This window comes from Canis lupus, chromosome 37 (assembly GCF_048164855.1).
Source record: "Canis lupus baileyi chromosome 37, mCanLup2.hap1, whole genome shotgun sequence".
Lineage (NCBI taxonomy): Eukaryota > Metazoa > Chordata > Mammalia > Carnivora > Canidae > Canis > Canis lupus.
Genome location: NC_132874.1, coordinates 24,647,407 through 24,662,027, shown reverse-complemented (window position 1 = coordinate 24,662,027; position 14,621 = coordinate 24,647,407). Strand labels below are relative to the sequence as shown.

The following is a 14,621-nucleotide window of genomic DNA, read 5'->3' as shown; positions in this document are numbered from 1 at the left end:
CCGATTAAAATACCAACAGGATTTTCACTGAACTAAAACAAGCAATTCTAAAATTTGTATGGAACCACAAAAAACTCTGAATAGCCAAAGCAATCTTGAAAAAGAAAAATAAAGCTAGAGGTTATCACAATTCCAGATTTCAGGTTATATATACTACAAAGCTGTGGTAATCAAAACAGTATGGCAGTAGCACAAAAACAAACACATAAATCAATGGAGGAGAACAGAGAGCTCAGAAATAAATGTACAGTTGCACAGTTAATTAATCTGTGAAAAAGAAGGCAAGATTATGCAATGGGAAAAAGACAATCTCTCCAACAAATGGTTTTGGATAAACTGGATAGCTACATACAAAAGAATGACACTGGATCACTTTCTTACACCAGACACAAAAATAAATTCAAAGTGGATTAAGAACCTAAATGTGAGACTTGAAATTGTAAAAATCCTGGAAGAAGAGCACAGGCAGTAACTTCTCTGACATGGGCCACAGCAACATTTTTTCTAAACATGTCCCCTGAGGCATGGGAAATAAAAACAAAAATAAGCTATTGGGACTACATAAAAATGAAAAGTTTCTGCAGAGCAAAGGAAACTATCAACAAAACTAAGACAATCTACCAAATGGGAGAAGATATTTGCAAATGACATATATGATAGAAGATTAGTATCGAGAATAATAAAGAGCTTAACACCAAAAACCCCAATAATCCAATAAAAAATGGGCAGAAAATATTAACAGACATTTCTCCAAAGAAGACATCCAGATGACCAATAGACACATGAAAAGATGTCAATATCACTAATCATCAAGGAAATGCAAAACAAAACCACAATGAAATATCACCTCACACCTGTCAGAATGGCTACGATCAAAAAGACAAGAAATAACAAGTGTGTTGGTGAAGATGTGCAGGAAAAGGAACCTTTATGCACCGGTGGTGGGAATGCAGACTTCTCTGGCCACTGTGGAAAATAGTGTGGAAGTTCCTCAAAAAGTAAAAAATAGAGCTACCCTATGATCTAGCAATCATGCTACTGGGTATGTACTCAAAGAATAGAGAAACTCTAATTCGAAAGGATATATGCACCCCTATGTTTATTGCAGCATTATTGACAACAGTTAAATTACGGACGCAGCCCATGTGTCCATCAATAGACGAATGGGTAAAGAAGAAGTGATTAGATATGGATAGATAGATATAGATGATATAGATATAGATATAGATATAGATATAGATATAGATACATCTCACATAAAAATATTCAGCCAAAAGAAGAATGAAATATTTTGCCATTTGCAACAGAGCATAATGCTAAGTGAAATAAGTCATTCAGAGAAAGAAAAATACCATATGATTTCACTCATATGTGGAATTTAAGAAACAAAACAAAAAGAGTGAACAAAAAAAAAAAGACAAACCAAAAAACTGACTCTTAACTATAGAGAACAAAGAGATGGTTACTAGAGGGGAGGTGGGGGCGATGGGGGACAAAGGTAAAGGGGATTAAGAGCACGTTTATCCTGATGATCATTGAGTAATATATGAAATCATTGAATTACTATATTGCACACCGGAAATTAATTTAATACTCTATGTTAATTATACTGTAATTAAAATAAAATAAAATACATAAAATAAAATGATAAAATAAAATCTTTTTTTCTTTTGGCTTTTGAATTTCAGATGAAGGTCTGATACCTAGCATTAGTTTCACATTCAGAACTCCCACTGAGGTACCCTCCACAGAAACAATCGATCCTATTTATAGGAAAAAGCAAAGTACCCTGTACCACAGCCAGCGAGATGCAACATAGTGAAGGAAAATACTCCTTCAGTCCTCATCACATTTACAAGTCTCATTTTCCAATTTAAATTTTTTTTTGTGTTTCCAGTAGTCTCTGGTATGTCATCATGCTGTTGTTCTGTGCTTTATTTTTAAATAACTGAGAAAGCTTATTTTGTTTTTGTTTTTGTTTTTGTTGTTGTTGTTTTTGAGAAAACTTATTTTGAAAGTCTGCGATATCCTGGTTGCATTTGTCCAAATCAAGGCTTAAATGGAGAAGATATTTTTTTAATTTTATATATTTAAGGTGCACAAAGTAATCATTTGACATACACACACATTGTGAAATGATTACTACGGACAAGCTAATTAACATATCCTTTTCCTCACACTGTTATCATCCTTGTGCGTGATGAGAGTAGCTGAAATCAACCCTCTTCTCATTTTTCCAATGTTCAATACAGTGTTATAAACTGTAGGCATCGTGCCACACAGTAGATCTCTACACATATTTATTCTACAAAACTGCAACTTTGCATTTTTGACCAACATCTTCTCATTTCCTCCACCTCCCCATCCCTGGTAACAACCGCTCTACTCTCTGCTTCTATGAGTTTGACTAAGATTTCACAAATAAGTGAGATCATGGAGTAGTTGTCTTTCTGTGTCTGGCTTATTTCGTTTATCATAATATCCTCCACATTCATCCATGTTGTCACAAATAGTAGGATTTCCTTTTATTTTAAGCTAGGTAATATTCTGTTACATGTATATCTGCATATACATAATGGAATATTACTATATATGGAAATATGTATAATGGAATACTATGTAACTTATTACATAAATTTGTTTTTATTAAAATATACATTTTATGGCACCTGGGTGGCTCAGGTGGTTAAGCACCTGCCACCGGCTCAGGTCATGGTCCCAGGGCCCTGGGATTGAGCCCCACATACGGCTCCCTGCTCAACGGGGAGCCTGCTTCTCTCTCTCTCTCTCTCTCTCTCTCTGCCTTTTCTCTCTGCTTGTGACTGTCTCTCTCTCAAATAAATAAATAAAAATCTTTTAAAAAATAAACGTTTTATTACATATTTATTAAATATTCATTTATTATATAAATATAATTCATATATGTATCATATCACATTTTATTTATCCATTCATCTGTTGGTAGACACTTAGGTTGTTTCCATGTCTTGGCGATTGTGAATAATGCTGCCAATAAATATGGGAGCACAATTCTCTCTTCAAGGTGCTGACTTCATTTCCTTTAGATATATACCCAGAAGTGGGATTCCTGGATCCTAAGGTCATTATATTTTAATTTTTTTGAAGAACTTCCACAGTTTTCCAGAATGGTTGCACCAGTTCAGTCTTGGCATTCCTTCAACAAATATTGGTGAATTCCCACTATAGACAGCACTCCGCAAGCTACTAGAGATACAGATGTGAGCAAAACCCTACCATTAGGAACAAGAATGTGGAAGATTTGCTCCATAATCTAAATATGCTCCATAATAATTTTCTTCTTAAACTGAAAGACAAGTCCCGGCTGCAAATGTAATGTCCTGTAAAGATCTGATCTTGGGCACCTGCGGGGCTCAGTGGGAGCCTTTGGCTCAGGGCATGGATCCCGGGGTCCCGGGGTCCTGGGATCCAGTCCCACATCAGACTCCCCGCAGGCACCTGCTTCTCCTTCTGCCTTTGTCTCTGCCTCTCTGTATGTCCCGAATGAGTGAATGAATGAATGACCCTTAAAAAAAAAGACCTGGTCTTACAAGACCTCAGATATGCAGGTTCCAGGTGGACAGGGCAAAATGATCTGAGCTACTGGGGCATAACTTAATGTCTTTTAATTATTTCAGTGTTTCCCGTATTCTAACTGGGTTTGAATCCAGTCCCTCTCATTCCATGACTTCTTGGACCTAGAGAAGTGAGGACAGGTTGGGAAAAAATCCTATCATTTCTGCCATTCCAGTGACTGAAACAGTGAAGCATCAGGACTTCCTTCAAGATCATCAATTCTTCTTCTTTTGGGGATCGTTCCCATTAACATACAAACATGCTGTTATTTTCTCATTAAAAAAAAAAAAAAAAGCCAGCTCTCTCTTGACCTAATTTTCCTCATCACTTGCCACAATTCTCTGCTCATCTCTGCAGAATTCTCAGCCAAGCTGTTTATAATCTCTGTCCCCACTTCCTCTTTTGAAGTCCTCCACCACCCCCTGGGACAGCTCCTGTGAAGTCCCCCTGCCTTCCCAGTTCTCAGCAACTTCCTCTTCTCAGCAGCACCTGACATAACCATCAGTCACTCCCTTCCTGAAACCCTTTCCTCACTGGCCTCCAGGACTCAGCCCTCTCTGGGTTTCCCTCCCACCTCACTGGCTCATCCTTTAGGACCTTCTTTGCTTTCCATCCTCCTAACAAAAGTGTTGGAGCGGAGAGCACTAGGGAGCAGGCTCCTCCCTCATCTCACCCAGGCCTGTCTTTAAATACAACCTACATGCTGATAATACCCAAACCTACACTCCTTGCTCAGGCAATCTCTCCTAAACACCAACTGCCTCTGTGCGCCTCTATTCATCTGTCTCATAGACAACCCAAAACTAAACTTCTGGTCTCCCCCACAACCCCACTCAGAGTATAGCAGCTCTGCACTCCCACCTGCCCAGGCCAAATACCTTGGAGTTGACTTCAACTGTTCTTTTTTCCATCTGTCACATCTAATCCAGCAGAAAATACTTTTGACTTTACCTTCAAAGTAGATCTGAATCCAACACTTTTCGCTCCCACCACCTTGGCCCAACCACCATGATCTCTCACCTGGATTATCACCAAGATCCTCCTCCTGGTTGCCCAATTTCTTCCCATTCTATTCTCCATATGGCTGTCAGAGCCTATCACCTCCCTGCTCCATCCCTTGAATGACTCCCTTTCACCCAGGAAAATCCAAAGTCCTTGCTTTACCTACAAGGTCCAACACGAGATGCCCCCCAAAACCCCACCTTGTTGGTGTAGGGATACTACATCACCTCTCTGACCTTATTCTCTTCTGTTCTCCCTCCACCTGCTCCCCGAGCCACACCTGCTGCCTCGCTACTCCTCAGGCACACCTCACCCCCATGAGTGCCTGGCTCACTCCCCTACCTCCTCCAGGCCCTTCTCTGGTTACGTACTTCCTGCCCTTCTCTGCTTGACCCTCTCCCACAGCAGGTTTTCCATGGCATCTTTTGCCTTTAGTGGTCTTCTCTTCTGTCAATGCAATATGCTCACTCAAGGCAGAGACTTTGGTTTGTCTTAGTCAATGCTGTGGCCCCAGTACCTAGGATAGAGGATCAAGTTATGGGTTGGAGCCTTGGGTTAGACCTTTATGTCAAAAATTTCTGCGATATACCACCAAAGGCACGGGCCATAAAAAAGCAAATTAAGAAATTGGATTTCATCACAATTAACAACTTCTCCTCTCTAAAAAAAGATTGCTATGAGAATCAAAAGGCAAGCTGCAAAATGGGAGAAAATACTTGCAAGTTATCTACTTGACAAAGGACTTGTATCTGGCATCTAAAACAACTCTCAAAACTCAATAATAATAAACAAGCCAACTTTTAAAAATGGGCAGAGCATTTGGTCAGACATTTCACCTAAGAAGATATACGAATGGCAAATACACAATGAAAAAAAAATGTTCAACAGCATTCTTCGTTAGAGAAACACAAAGTTAAAACAATACAGTAGCAGCGCAGCCTGACTTGCTAAATGGACTGGGCACATACATAAAGGGGATGCTGAGACCCTAGAACACCAGGGTACTGCAAACAGGGCTGAAAAATAGTGCAGTCACTTTGGAAAAGAGTTCTTAGATGTACAAACATAACCCTATCACGTGACCCAGATGTTCCACTCCTAGCTTTTTATCCAAGAGGAATGGAAACATACATCCACACAAGGACTTACATGTGCATGTTCCTAATACCTTTGTCTGGAAGAGCCCCAAACTACAAGCAATGTAAGCGTCCATCAGTGGATGGATGGATAAACCAACCACCACTTATTCATCTAGTAGGATACTACTTGGCGATAAAAGGGAATGAACTACTGATACTTGCTACAACATAGGTAAATCTCCACATAATTATAATGAGTGAAAAAAGCCAGATCCAAAAAAAAAGAGTACATACTATTTGTTTCCATTAATATGAAATTTTACAAAATGCAAACTAATCCACAGTGAAAGAAAGCAGATCAGTGGTCTCTTGGTATTGGGAGGAGAGGAAGGGGTTGGCAGGGAAGAATTAGATTGCAAGGGAACCCTGGGGGATGCTCATTTGTCACCTAGGTTGTGGTGATGGCCTCATGGGTATATGTGTGGGTCGGAAATATTGAACTGGATGCTTGAAACATACACAGCTTGTTGTATGTTGACTATACATCAATAAAGCTGTCTAAAGTAAAATAGCAATAATAAATTAATAAGAAAATGTGGCTGAAAAAAATAAGAAAAATGTTAAATGTGCAATGTATTATCCTCCATAATAGCCTTTGTAGCTCAAGAACTTAACTCTGAGGGTTCCAGCAGCAAAAGCAAAGGAGAAGACATGATGTTCTAGACTTAGAAGATAAAATCATGCTAACTGCTTTCTTTTTTTTTTTTAATCTCTTTTGAGGTTCTTTTTTTTTAAATTTTTTTTTAATTCATGTGAGACACACAGAGAGAGGCAGAGATACAGGCAGAGGGAGAAGCAGGCTCCCTGCAGGGAGCCCGATATGAGACACGATCCCGGGACCCCGGGGTCACTACCTGAGTCAAAGGCAGATGCTCAACCACGGAGCCACCCAGGCTTCCCCTTTTCTCAGGTTCTAAGAAAACCTTCAGAGAGCCAGCCCTACCCACCCGATGGAGCAGCCCTGTGCACTTGGACCTGCCCCAGCCCACAGCCACGGGCCCTCCCCATTTAGAGCCTGGCTGCATTTCTGTTCACCGAGGCAATCGTGACAAATGCTCACTGCAGCAACCAAGCTTTGGAGAAGTGAGAAGCAGAGGGACGCCTGGGGGGCTCAGCGATTGAGCTCTACCTTCGGCTCAGGTTGTGATCCCGGGGTCCTGGGATCGAGTCCCACGTCGGGCTCCCTGCAGGGAGCCTGCTTCCCCCTCTGCCTGTGTCTCTGCCTCTGTGTCTCAAATAAATAAATAAATAAATAAATAAATAAATAAATAGATAAATAAATAAATAAATATATTTTTTAAAAAAAGAAGTGAGCAGCAGAGTTCAATGTTCTTTTTTTTTTTTTTTTTTTTTTTTTTTGAGTTCAAGGTTCTAATCTCTGGTGAGAATCCAAAGTTATCAAATCTTTATTAAGGCTTTGAGGGTGAAAATCTCTGCTCTATCCCATAGTCTTTTGGGGGTGGATTTACCGTGTGCGCTGCTCTCTGTAATCTTGAACATTCCCCAGAGCAGGACCAGCAGCTTCATGGGCAGGCTCCCGGGCAGCTCCCCAGGGCCCTGTGCCTCCGCCTCACACTGCATTCAAAGCTCTACTGCCACCATCTCCAATTGCTGAATATATTTTGAACATGGCACTTGAATCTTCTTTTTTTATTTTTTTGATTTTCATCTTGCCTTCTACCCCACACAAATTACATAGCTGGAAGCCTGCCTCTAAGTACGCGCTGCAGACCATCGTTTAATTTATATTAATTCGTGTTGTGAAAAAGGAATGATTTAGGAAGCTGAATTAAAGAAAGTAAAATAACTTTCCGTTCTTCAGAATAACTTGTAACAACAGTTTAGCTCGGAGACTCATATTTAGTCTTCTTAGAGCCAATACAACATTCTACTCATTATCACATGGACTTATACTCACTGTAGACTCTGTCCCATAAAATAATGTTTCTCAAACATTTGATATGCAATGATTCAGCTGGGGTATCTTGTTTAAGTACAAGCCCTGTTCCAGCAGGTCAGGCCCAGACTTGGCATGTGTCAGGTGGTGGTGATGCTGCTGGTCCGCAGACCACACCTGGAGCAGCAAAGCTCAAACATAGACCTGTGGGTAGAGGAGGGTTAGTTCTGTCTCTCCAGGTTATACATTGCTCCATGATTTAGTGACTGAGTGATCCAGAAGAAGGTGACTTGATCTCTCTAACCTTCAAATTCTTCAAGGTACCCAATGTAATTTTCCTATGATTCTGTCTTTTTTTAAAAAAAAAGATTGATTGATTGATTGATTGATTGATTGATTGATTGAAGAGAGAGAGAGAGAGAGACAGATCACACAGGGGGAGGGGCAGAGGGAGAGAGAGAGAGAGAATCCCAAGCAGACTCTCCATTGAGGCCAGAGCCTGACATGGGGCTTGATCTCACAACCCGGAGATCATAACCTGAGCCAAAATCAAGAGTGAGTTACTTAGGGACACCTGGAGGGTTCAGTGGTTGAGCATCTGCCTTTGGCTCAGGGTGTGATCCTGAGGTCCTGGGATCGAGTTCTGCCTTGGGCTCCCTGCAGGGAGCCTGCTTCTCCCTCTGCCTGTGTCTCTGTCTCTCTCTCTCTCTGTCTCTCAGGAATGAATAAATAAAATCCTTAAAAATAAATAAATAAATAATAAAAATAAATAAATAAATAAATAAATAAATAAATAAATAAATAAGAAATAAATAAAAATGTTTTTTTTTTAAAGTGGGCTGCTTAACCGACTGAGCCACTCAAGCACCCCAACTTTTCCTAAAATTATTTCAAGGATCCAAGCAAAGTAGTTTTGCACTGAGAGTCATTTTAACAACCACTTTATGCATAAGGCCAAGTAGATATCATGATTCTAATTTTACAGGTGAGGAGCCTAAGATTTACGGAGGTTAGCTTCTTTACCCACTATGATAAGCAGGTGAGCCAGGGCAAGGGCTCGGACCTTCATCTTTGAACTCTAAACCTCTTGATCTTTGGCTCATTCAAATACTTCCAGCATGTATTTTACAGCAGGCTCTTGTCTTTACATCAAGCTGACTTCCAAAGGGCCTTGCTTTATAATGAAGTTTTAAATTATTTATCTTTGATAGCCACTAGATCTTTTTTCCTTGTTTTTGAAGACCATTTTATTATTTTTTATCAAAATGATCAATGTTCATTGTTTAAAGTATTCAAGTAATATCAAAAAGTGCAAAGGAGAGGTGCCTGGGTGCCTCCGTCGGTTGGTTAAGCATCTGACTCATGACATCCGTCACCTTAGATCGTGATCTCAAGATTGAGAGATCAAGCCCAGTGTGGGGCTCCTCCGTGCTCAGCGTGGAGTCTGCTTGTCCCTCTTCCTCTGCTCCTCACTCCCCCCTCCCTCTAAAATAAATAAATAAAATCTTTAATAAAAGGAAGTGCAAAGAAGTGACTAAAATCTCACATCTCGGATGTGACTTCTGTTAACATTTTAATGGAAATCCTTCCAGTTGCCTCTTTATGACTCAAGGGTGAACCATTTAAGCTGAAAGCAAAAAGGGGAGGTTTCCTTGGGTCAAATAATTTTGATAATTGTCTGTATATTATATCCTCCCCCTGAAGGTCACAGAGAACATTAGCATTTTAAAGACTCACAAAACCGGCAATAAAAAAGTTGACATTATAAACAATGCTGCAGCAAGTATCTTGAAGTTATAAGTGTTTTTTTTTTTTAAATGGTGTTAGTATTTTCTTAGGGCAAAGTATTCATATTGCCTTACCCAAAGGCTACAGGAAATTATACTCCCACTTTCTAAATGATACCGCTGGTAGATCTTATCAACCTCTTTGGCCTTCATTAATCTGATACATGGACAAAACTAGTTATTTTAATTTTTTTTCTTTGATAGTTAAGGAGGTTGAACAGCTTTCCTTATGCTCATCAGTTAATTTGTGAATTAATGTTTGTGAACAAATGTTCATGTTCTTCCAAATTTTTACATTTTATTTTTTTAAAGAGTTTATTTATTTATTCATGAGAGACACAGAGAGAGAGAAAGGCAGAGACACAGGCAGAGGGAGAAGCAGGCTCCATACAGGGAGCCCGACGCAGGACTCGATCCCAGGACTCCGGGGTCATGCTCTGGGCTGAAGGCAATGCTAAACCACTGAGCCACCTATGAGCCCCATGTTTACTTTATTTTAATTTTTTTTAGTTCTTTGTTTAATTTTAAAAAATAACCTGTTAATATGTGGGTTGCAAATATTTTCACCGATTTAGTTTTAAACATGCTTATTTTATTTTATTTTTCAAAATTTATGTAGTTTTAAATTAGTGTACCATCACATACATAGGGTCAGGGAATTTCTGACATTATTTTTTGAAAGACATTCACCAATCAGGACTGTAAAAAATATTCACAGTTAAACTCTCGATCTATCTGGAATTTATTCTTGTGTGAAGACTAAGAAAAGGATCTACCCCAATCTTCCCTAAATCTGTTACCAATCCCCAAATATTAGATAATTAATTATTTACTCAGAGATGATGTAACGTCTTTTTATTTTTTTATTTAAGTGTATTTGACATATAATATTGTGTAAATTTAAGGCATATGTGTTAATTTAACACATTTGTATATTGTAATACGATTGCCATTATAGTGATAGCACCTCTATCACACCACATAATTATCATGTTTTTTTTATAGTTGAAATAATTAAGATATAGTCTCTCTCCCCCCACCCCAAAATTAGTCTCTTAGCAAGTCTGATGGTTATAGTATAATATAGTTGTTTATATTCACCACACTGTGCTCTGTCTTTTAAAGTTTGTTTTATATTTTACATCCAGTGGCATTCACTTTTGGTGTGTAGCTGCATGAGTTTTGACAAATGTGTGGAATTACATAATCACTGTCACAAACAAGATACAGAAGGGCTCCAACACCCAGCAAAATCCCCTCTCACTGCCCCTTTGCAGTGAAACTCTACTCCCTCGCTAACCTTAGTGCCATACTGATTATTTTCTCAACCATTATAACTTTGCTTTTCCCAGAATGCCATTTAAGGGAGATTTTATATAGTGTGTAGCCTCTGAGTATGGCTTCCTTTACTTAGTGTGATGCATTGGCGTTCCATCCATGTTGTTGTGTGCTGATTGCTTTTTATTGCGTGTTCATTGCTTTTTGTTGCCGAGGGGCGTTCTAGAGTACCACAGCTTATCCGTTGACCAGTTGAAGGACATCTTCCATTTTTTGTGATTATGAATAAAGTTGTTATAGACTGAATACTCATACCCACCCCCAAAATCTACATGTTAAGATCTTAACCGTCAACGTGACGCTGTTAGATGGTGGGATCTTTGGGAGATGATTCGGTCATGAGGGAGGTTAGTGTGGATCCTCATGAATGGGATTAGTGCCTCATAACAGAGACCCCAGAGAGTTTTCTCGCTGCTTCCATCATGAGAGGACACAGGGAGAAGATGGATGTTTGTGAGGAAGGGAGCCCTCACTAGACTGTGGACCGTGCCAGCAGCTCACCTTGGACTTCCCAGGCCCCAGAACGGTGAAAAGTAAATGTCTGTTGTGTCAGCCCCGCAGTCCACAGTGCTCTGTTACAGTAGCCCGGATGGACTAAGACAGTTGTTAGGAACATCTGCCCACAGGTTTTTATGAAAACATACATTTTCAATTCTCTTCGGTAAATTCCTAGCAACGGGATTGCTAGATCACATGGTAAGTGTCCCTTAACTATAAGAGGCCGCTGCCCTGGGTTGCAAAGTAGCTACGGTGCCATTTTGCCATCACCAGGAGTGCAGGAGAGTCCTCATCAGTACTTGGTAGTTTCAGTTTTATTTATTGATCAAATCTAATAAGTGTATAATGGCAACCTGTTTGTGATTTTAATTTACTTTTTTCTAATGGTTAATGATATTGAGCATATTTTTCACGTGTTTGCCATTTGTCTATCTTCTTTGATGGAATACTTTTTTAAATTTCATGCTGTTTTCTTATTAGGTCGTTTGTTTTCTTATTTTTGAGTTGACATGGTAACTTTCTTATGCATTGCCTTTTCATATCTATGTAGGTCTATTTCTGGATCCTCTATTCCAGGCCATTAATCTACCTGTCTATTCCTGGGCCAGGACCACACTTTTTATTACTGTAACTGTTTTATTACTGTGAGAATGTATTTCATTCATATAAGACAAGTCCTGCTTTATTATTTTTTTTTCAAAATATTCCTAGCCATTTTCAAATATTTATTACCAGATCAACTTTAGGATAATTTTGTTCATTCTCCGCAAATTCGTTCAAATGTTTACCTGAAATGATATTGAATAAAACAAAATAATTTAGGAAAAATAACCCTTTATAGTGCTATCTTCCAATCCAAGAAAAGACAGATCTCTTCCTTTATTAAAATCTTTATTTGTGCCTGATGGGTTGATTTTTTTTTCAGATATTTGTATTTAGTCTGCCTTCATATTCATCATGCACAGTCAGGAATAAAATCAGAAATGAAAACAGGACACAGGACACTTTTTGGCAGAGCTCTGGTTCAGTCCCAAACAGGACAGGCTTGAGTCTGGACCATGACAATGATGTTTTTTACATCTGTCCTATTTTAGCTATTTGTAAAACTTAGAGCATTAAATTTGAGGATTAGAAAAGCAAATAGCCCCAGTTACAGTTAAGACGCCACCTCTTTATGCAGCTCATAACTCTTTTCAGTGAATGAAAACTCAGTTCTTTTTTCACCCAAGGGAGAACTGACCTTTTACTGAGACATTCCAGAAGGAATCTACATTGCCACTGTGGATTGCAGCAATTCATATGTAGCTACACATTTGTGACATTAAAAATGACACTTTCTTACTTTTTACTATAAACATAATCCCATGTGAACACTTTTTAATTTTCTTTCAAAAAGAACTATTTACCTGATGTACAGAAGAACTCTTGCAGGGGCTCCTGGGTGGTTCAGTTACTTAACTTTTGATTTTGGCTCAGTCATGATCTCAGTGTCATGAGGTTGAGCCCCACGTTGAGTTCCACATTGAGTGTGGAGCCTGCTTAAGGTTCTGTTTCTCCCTCTCACTCTGCCCCTTCCCACTCTCTAAAACAAATAAATCTTTAAAAAAAATTCTTTCTCCTCCTCTCCCTGTCTCTCTCTCCCTCTCCCCCTCAAAAGAAAAAAAAATTCTTGTAAATAAGAATGCAAAACATTGGCCTACCTGCCAAGCTGCCTGAACGCTCCCTCTTAGTAATCAATTGATCAAAATGGTCAATTCCATTCCGTTTCCTCTTGCTGACATTACTCCCTCCAGCCTTTGTTTCATTTTTGAGACCAGTTTCTTAGAGAAGATGTAATCTATAATTTTGAAAAAAGAATATGGCTAATTTATATCTGACTTCAAACTTCTTAATAAACTTTCAATAATATGACTATTCCCAGCTTTCTTTTTTTTTAAGATTTTATTTATTTATGAGAGATACAGAGAGAGAGAGACAGAGACAGCGGCAGAGGGAGAAGCAGGTTCCATGCAGGGAGCCCAGTGTGGGACTCGATCCCGGGACTCCAGGATCATGCCCTGGGCTGAAGGCAGACGCTAAACCACTGAGCCACCCAGACATCCCTATTCCCAGCCTTAATAAACAAGTTTGGTCCCAAAACATTCACTTTCTGGAGATTTCCCATTTTGCAGAATTCAAGCAAACATTTTAGTTACGATAAAGGCTTAGCTTCCCTACAGGAGATCTCAAATTGCAATTGTTTCTTTCTTTTTTTTTTTTTTTACCGTATCATTATTTTTAATGTTCAATGTTTATAATATGAGGGCCGGGGCTTTATCCTCAACTCAAGTTTATAACTTTTCAATTGGCTTGTGAGCCCAATAGGGATACTTCTTCTTGTCTAATTTGGTTTCTGGGAAGACTTCATTCAGGTCCTCAATGGTCATCTGATCAAATGGAATTATGTTCTTCATCTTCTCCAGCTCTTTTTCATATTCTTCAATCCTAGTCTTTGAGAGGGATAAAAACTCAGCACAGCTTTTCACATCTTCTTTCTCCTCAGCATCCACCTGGACAGTGTATTTATCCTCTGGCACAGGAACCTTCAGGGCATTAAACTTCTTCTCAAAGTCATCTACCAAGCCAGCCTTTGCCACATTGGCCTTGTAGTAAGCCCAGTCGATAGCAGGTGGTTTCTCAGGAAGAGTAGCCAACCTGGAGGTAAGCATCTCATTCCAGGATTCCAGGGAGTTGGCAAAGGCCTTCTGGTTTTGGGGTATGATCTCCCCAAAAGCTACCCAGTCAATGGTTTTTAGAGCAAGTTTTCGCCCAGCCATCTTGAGATCCTTCACCGACCCCGGCGGCCCACACAGCAGCAAGGGACGGTGAAATTGTTTCAATAAGAAAGAAGTTTGCTTACTTCTCCCTCATGTAAAGGTTTGACCTGGTGTGACTGTTCATCTTCATGAAACAGTCCGAGGCTCCTGCCTCACTTCTCCGTCATGGTTCAGCTCTGCCCCTTGTCTTCAAGGTCCAGTGACTTCCCACAGTGGCATTCTAGCCATTAGGCAGACAGGTAAGGGGGAAAGGAGGAGTGTCTCTTCCCTTTAATGACACAAATTTGGAGATTGTACATGCAACTTCCATGCATATCCCTTTGGCCAGTGTATTTGTTATTCATTGTTGCATTAATAAGTAGCCCCCAAAATGTAGTGGTTTAAAACAACAAAAATTTATTATTTCCTAGTTTCTATGGGTCAGGAATCTGGATATGGCTTTGCTGGGTGCCTCTAGCTCAAGGGGTCTCATGAAGTTGCCTTTAAGCTGTCAGCAGAGGCTGTAGGGTCATCTAAAGCTTTGACTAGGGGAGAACCCTCTTCCCAGCTC

The 14,621-nt window shown here is 39.6% G+C and overlaps 1 pseudogene; it reads right to left on the bottom strand.

The window, feature by feature from the left end:
• Nucleotides 1–13,546: 13,546 nt before the first annotated feature.
• Nucleotides 13,547–14,098, bottom strand: LOC140626019 (ATP synthase subunit d, mitochondrial pseudogene; annotated as a pseudogene).
• Between the last annotated feature and the right edge of the window lie 523 nt (nt 14,099–14,621).